Source organism: Solanum pennellii, chromosome 3 (assembly GCF_001406875.1).
Source record: "Solanum pennellii chromosome 3, SPENNV200".
Classification (NCBI taxonomy): Eukaryota; Viridiplantae; Streptophyta; class Magnoliopsida; order Solanales; family Solanaceae; genus Solanum; species Solanum pennellii.
In genome coordinates this window covers 1,034,331-1,041,423 of record NC_028639.1, presented here as the reverse complement: position 1 = coordinate 1,041,423, position 7,093 = coordinate 1,034,331, and the positions used below count along the sequence as shown (strand labels likewise).

Here is a 7,093-nt window from a genome sequence, read left to right as displayed (position 1 = left end):
AGAGTAAATATAAGTACCTCTTTTTTCTCAAATAATTTTAACACTTAAAACACCATTTATTCACACAAAAACTCAATTAATAATTGGAGTAAATAAGACACAATTCATTAATTCTAAAACCTTGAATAAACACAAAAGTCTAATTAAGGTTACAATTAACCAATTTAAATAGCAGAGAGGCAAATTCGTCTTTTCATATTCAGGTCGAAATTTCAAAAATTTAAATTATATATTTTAAATTGTGTTACATATATAAATTGTGTTTTATGACTCAATTTTGGAAAAAAATTCAGGCTGGACAAATACCTCTACAACTACTTGGTTAAAAAGGGGCTGCATGTGACTGCTGAAATATTCGCCATTGAAGCTAATGTTGTGAATCCCGATACCGTTGGTAAGTTTTTCTCTTAAATTTATGGTTAATTTGAACTGATTATTTGCTTTAATTACGATTATTATTGTTAAAAGTTGTTTTCATATGATTTATAATTCATGGGCGGTCATGAAATTAGTTACCCGTGCTTATTGATGTTTGGGTTAGGGTAGATTGTCTATGTCAGTTCGTGTGAATGCAGGATGCTTCTTCACTTGGGTAAAAGAATTTGTCTATCACCTTTTTGGGGTTTTATACCCTAACTATGCATCGTTTTCTTTTTCTATCTGAACTATTATCATGGTTTAAATGGGAAAAGGAAATAGTTGAATTTTTTGGGTGATTCAGTGGTTTGAGTTTGAGGCTTTTATGTTTGGATGTTTTTGAAACCCTTTGCCGGTGAAAGCAAGGGTTTGCCTTCTGGGTCGAGCTCGTTGCCTAGTGCGGGTTATCTCTCCTATGTTGTTTGTGAGCTATTGCATAGGAGCGGGGTTTTTACCTGCACGCATCCAAAAGATAGCGACTGTGGGTTTTGCTTGTCATTAAAAAAAAGAAAAGGAATAGTTGATATGTGTTTAAATTTATAAATGATGATAATTTTTAGATAGAAAAAAGAATAACGGATAGTTAGGGCATGAAGCTCGTGCAAAAGATGTAGTTTAAGTGTTTTTTTTTTGTCATTTAGCTCTTTTAATTGTTATATGCTGTTTGATTGACTGGACATATATATAGAATTTTGTTAATTTTTTTTTAAAACGGTTTATAAAGAGAAAGACTTGTTAATTTTGATCATTTTATATTTGTGGTGATGTGCTTATGTAGTATTATTTAATTTATGTGATTTATTTTAGCTATTGAATCCCCGGAGGGATTGCTAATGGAATGGTGGGATGTGTTCTATGAGAAGTTCAGCTCTAATCAGGCCAAGCGTGCCCAAGAGCCATATTCTGAGGTATTCTGTGAACTTTTCTAAATTAAATTCGTCGTTTTTTTTGTGAGAAGGTAACATTTGTGTATATTGACAAATCAGTAGTTGAGTTGCACTGAAATCATATTTAAAAGCGGACTCGCAGTCCTAACAATATCATATGATGTATTTAATCGAGTCGGTATCCTCTAAGTATATTTGTTTGCACTAGAAACAAAAAGTCTAATGCAATTTAGTTTCATCATATGTAGATCATGGTTTTTGCTCTCAAAACATTTTGAATTCCTTTTCTTCCATCTTATCCACCAAATGCAAGTTGAGACAATTCTCCATTTGTCTCTGTTGCAGCTTCTACTCCTGCTTCCTCACAACTATATAACAAGTGAGTTATTTTGTTAGGCATGACACTAACTAATGCTCCTAAGGCTAACAAAAATCCTCCACAACTGTTTAGTTATCCTGCATTGCAAAATAGATGACCAACTATCTCAACCTTTTCACCACAAAGGTAACATCTGGGACATAAAGAGAATTTTCTCTTCTTGAGGTTCTCTTGTGTCAAAACAGCCTCTCTTGCTAATAACCAAGTAAAACAGACAACTTTGAAGGGAATTTTGGTCTTCCATTTATGCTTCCATGACCAATGTTGTGTCTGTTGGTTTCCTCAGTTCAATAACTTGTAAGCAGAGTTCACCTTGAATATGCCATTGCTATCTAATTTCTGCCAAAGTCTGCTTCTTCACTTGTAGCTCTAAACTCCTCCAACATTCTGAAGAACTCAATGACAGAATCCCAGTCATTGAAGTTCTTCCTGAATTCATTGTCCCATCCTTGTTGTGTCCACATGTCAGGTACACTCACATTCTGTTGTACTGCAATACCAGCTAATTCAGGGAACAAACCCTTTAAACTATGTGACCTATCCTCCCAAAAGGAGATCTTGCAACCATTTCCTACTTTAATATTGGTGTGGTTCTTCATAAAAGGCCAGAGTACTTTAATTGATTTTCACACAGTTAACCCCATATGGAGTAATTACTTCCGTTGTCATCCTTCTATCCCCCTCACCGTATTTGATTTTGATAACCTTACTCTAGCACGCATGAGGTTCTTGTGTAAATATCAGAGTCATTTCAATATGAGATTAAATTTATCTTTTTTTTGAGACTATTATAATCTAAATGCATGATACTTTTTTAATTCTCAGGCTGCACAGGCTATTGACAATGTGGAGTATCCTATCCCATTTGCTTCGCCAACATCTTTTCCTCATTCTGCTAGACCAGTTAGCTCTCGTAACATGCAGCCGTTTCAATTTAATTTTATAGATTACAATATCTCCTTAGTGATGTCACTTTTTTTACTAACTATAGGCGCACAATATATCTCCTCTGGTTCCGGCCTTCCACCTGAGGGCACCTGAGGACGAAGCACTGTTTGATTTAAGGTTTCCTGAGATGGATCATCCGAGTCCGAGTCAAAGTCAGAGGGTTCCAATTGTAACTGATTCTAGGTAACATGTTACATTTATTGCTATTGCGGACCAATATTTCTGCGCTTGATGTATTTTATAGTGTTCCCCTTGTTCGCTTAACTTCATGTTATACCAATGCTGCTTTGTTCTTGAACAAAAACACGTTTCCATTGGGTTTTGTGCAATGCAATTGAATTTATCCAATTCTCTGTGTTATCTTTCTGGATAATTAGTTATTGCTTAGATATTGCATAGCGAAAGCATCAATTTGGTTGTTGAAAGTCGTGAATCAGAACATTGTTAACTTTTTTGGATGTTCATGTGTCATACAGCCACCTGATGGAGTAGATTTCAAATAACGCCTCAACAGTGGGAGGCCAAAGTAAGTTTGTATTTCCGAATAATAACTTTTTTTTTTTTGAAGTTGTGACATAACTTACACAAGGTTTTATTCCTTCCAGGATGAGGGAGAGGGAAAGTAAAAGAGGAAGAGGATCAGTGAGTTGATAAAGGGGAAAACGAATGTTAAATGTCAGTTCAATTACTTTTGAATTCCGTAAGATTTGTGTTGTTAATTATTGGAAATTGACCCATCACATTTCCTCATTGGAGAAGACCAAAAGTTCTTTCTCGCAAAGAGAAAATGATGAACTCCACTTAAAGAGGAGAACTTTGGTTGTTTTCTAGCTCCATGCGCTTTGAGCATGAAGCCTTCCATATGAAAACACAGCTTGATTGGCTCACTTTCATAATTGTTGATGTAGTGATCAAATTGTTAGGCAAACCTATACCATGATGCTCCAATACTTTGAAAGACGAAAAACACAACAAGATCTATGAGCTTGAAGCAAAAAGCGAGAATGGAAGTGCACCTTTATTTGAAGTAAAGCCCATAAAAAGCAATAAGAATTATGGGCTTGAAGCAAAAAGCGAGAACTGAAGTGCATGCTTCTTTAAAGTAAAGCGCACAAGTTATGGAAATAAAAAAATACCAAACATGTTTGAATTTAATGCCATAATAAAGCTAATATTAGTCCAACTCCTCATAGTTAAGCCAAAAATTGTCCGCTTATCATTAGGATTATTTTTGTGTCATCATTTGAAGCACGCACGTCTCTGAAGCTTCCTCGCGTTGCTTGAAGTGATAACTCCTTGCTTGGCTTGCTCTATTGCTTTAAGCGACAAAAACAATGGCCCTTAAAAATACTATGAAGTTGAACTTATCGTGCCATCATAACATGTCTGAAAGTCTGTCTTTCCTTACTTTGATTGCCTCTACAAGTAACTTGCTATAAAGAAAACATATTTTAAACTACTCTTGTCTTTGCAAGTAGTCTAAAACCTTTTGTCTAGGTCATTCCAGTTTCAGGAAGCTGTTACTAGTGCGGTCCGACCTGGTATAAGAAGTGTAGGAGAATGTTATAAACTAAATATAAATAGTCCATTTGTGACTTCCTTTCTCTTTCCCTAATAATTGTTATAAGATAGAACACTATAGTACATGATGAAGTAAATCATGGAAAATTTTAAAATATAAATCATGTATGAATTTAATGCTAATTAAGTCGGTACAAATCCAACTCTTCCTAGTTGAAGCAAGAAGCGTCCTCTTATGGTTGGGATAACTTTGTGCTTCATCATTTGAAGCACATGGTTTCGCTTATAAAAAAGTAACTCTTCTCTAGGATTGCTTTCACTTTTTGTGGTGAAAACAATGACTTCTAATAACACACATAGCAAATCTTTCCATCATAACATGTCTAAAAGTCTTTTTCTCTTTACCTTGATCGACTTCTATATTCTTCAAGTAGCTGCCTATAAAGTGAATATAGTTTAAATTACTCTGTCTTTGAAAGTAGTCTCAAACTCTTTTACCTAGGTCATTACAATTTTATCAAGTTATTACTAGAGGGGTTTGACTTGGTAGAAGTTGTTATAAACTTCCATGGCTTCCTTTTTCTTTCCCTAATAATTGTAATAAGATAGAGCATAGAATTAAAGAATTAAATATGTAATGACATAGAATCCTTTTTCCATTTTTCAATTCCACAAGTCGTCATAAATGCATAACCAATTAAGTCTCAAATCTCATTCTATTTTCTAATGAATGGGTGGTTGTTAAGTATGATTGCTTGAAGACTTGGTGTTAATAGCAAGTGTGACTCCCCATAGGAGGCGGATGTAGTGTTTCAATGCTAGGTTCATCTGCTTCTAGTACTTTCGATGCTCAATATGAATCTATGCCTAAAAAATTACTGGAACTTCATAATTGACTAGTATTTCTGGATCCGTAATTCTAAAAATACAATGGGTTCAATATGACGAACCTTAAAGGTTGAACGTATAGGGTATACATTCTGGATTCTTTTATACTTTTCATTAACGTCTTTTAGTTTCCTATCATGCCTTTTTCATTGTTTTTTTATAAAATCCTATAAGAAATAGTATACATTTAAGCATAACATTATATTAATTTACAATAGAAGAAAAGAAGGTATTCAAATGACGTTGGTTGGAACTATTTTTTGGTAAGGATGGTAGTTTTGATTACTGCATTTGTGACCACAATGGTAGAAATTTGGGACTAAGAGAATTCATTTTTAACAGTCAAGTGATCTTGCTCTTGCTGAGCATGTCTATTGATAATTCGTGATATCTAAAAGAAATAAAGCAATGTTACACTTCCACAAGGGTAAAGAGCATGAAGTTTTTAGTTACTACATTATAATATTTTCAAGAAAAAAGGATATTACATAGTCCAATTTGGATCTATGGTATGAATTTAAGCAATGTCAAACTTGCATAATTTCTGCACCCAAGGGTGTAGGCCAGCAATCAATAAAATGGGTGAAAATCATATACTAGGATTCAAGTTCAAGTAGAGACAAAAAATGCTAGGTAATTTCTTCCTATTTGATCGAGTATTAGTAAACAAATTTACCTAGTAGGCTAGTACCTATGTTGGTGGGAGGTAGTAGGTACATGCCAAAACAATTGAGGTGTGCTTAAGCTTTATGCGAACATTGGTGCGAAAAAAAGATAAAAATCTTATAGTCGTTATTAGAGTAGTTAGTGAAAAGATAAAAATCTCATAATCGTTATTAGAATAGTTAGTGAAAAGCACAGAAAAGCCCCAAACGGGTGTTGTCGAAAATTAGAGGCAACCTCCCTGGTGAATTTTTTTCAAAAAATTGGCCGAGAACTACTGCACACGCTGGCGTGTGTTGTGACGCAAATCTTGATCTTCCGTTGGCGCGTGAGGGCGCGTGATACGTAAAAAATCATAGGAGGTCACTAAGGTTTTCTCTCCCAAGTGTTCAGCACCTTGTGGTGGTGTTTGTTTTCACATAACACTTACCAAACAAAAAGCAACACAAACTAGCCTTTGACAGTCATCGAATTCTGACCTGTTTTTCAATTTTTTTGGGTAAGTTTCTCACCAATGCTCTATTACTATGTGAGAAACATGAGAGAAAAATATTGTTCATTGTGTCGACATTATTACACAAAGAATCCTCTTTATAGACACTATCAGACAATCCTTCATCAAGTTGGATACTATATACTATTTCTATTTCTATTCGAAGTAAGTTTTTGTAGACCTATTCTTATTTCTAACGAACACTAATAGGTATATGAAGTGTTATGTTGTAGTTTTTTCTGATAAGCTGAATGGTTAGTATTACAATAGGAATAGGAACAAGAAAAGTATATAAAATCCTACTTAGAATACGAATATAATTAGAAGTAGAATTAATATATGTAATCCTACTTTGAAAAGGATTGTAATGTAGTGTCTATAAATAGAGTTTCAATGTAGTATAACATAGAAACACAATTCAATACTTCCTCTGTCCCAATTTATGTGACACATTTGAGATTTTGAGATTCAAACAAGCCTATCTTTGACCATATATTTTTTAAATATTTTGAATTGTCAATTATTGTGACTTATAGTATATTGGCCGAACTCATAAAACTTGTCGGATTTTTTCCTTCAAGTACCTCAACTACGCCATTTTCCTATTGAATAATTAATTTACCCATAATTTGTTCCTTTTAAACACTGTTGGCTGATTTTGATCGGCTTTTCTATTGTCGTATTGTAATGATTTTCTAATGTGTTCAAATGACTTGAAGTAAAACACAATTATTCTCAAACAGAGTGACTATCAAGTAGACTAATGAGTTCTGGAACAATAATGTATCCTCTATCAACACCCCTCGCAAAATCTGGTTCCATCAGCCAACGGTGTTTAAAAGGAACAAATTATGGGTAGTTCAATATTTCAATAGGAAAAATAACATAGTTGAGGTA

The 7,093-nt window shown here is 34.1% G+C and overlaps 1 protein-coding gene across 10 annotated transcripts in view; it reads left to right on the top strand.

The window, feature by feature from the left end:
* The first annotated feature begins 276 nt into the window (after nt 1–276).
* LOC107014782 overlaps nt 277–7,093 on the top strand; it is a 21,455-nt gene continuing 14,638 nt past the window's right edge. For 9 of the 10 annotated variants that reach the window (XM_027915444.1, XM_027915447.1, XM_027915451.1 and 6 more), the window contains exon 1: nt 3,231–3,306. The gene's annotated coding sequence lies outside the window, so the exon portion shown is untranslated. Of the gene's footprint in view, nt 395–1,224; nt 1,326–2,508; nt 2,587–2,674; nt 2,815–3,107; nt 3,158–3,230; nt 3,307–7,093 lie in introns of those variants that run through there. The other variant, XM_015214852.2, reaches the window with a different exon arrangement.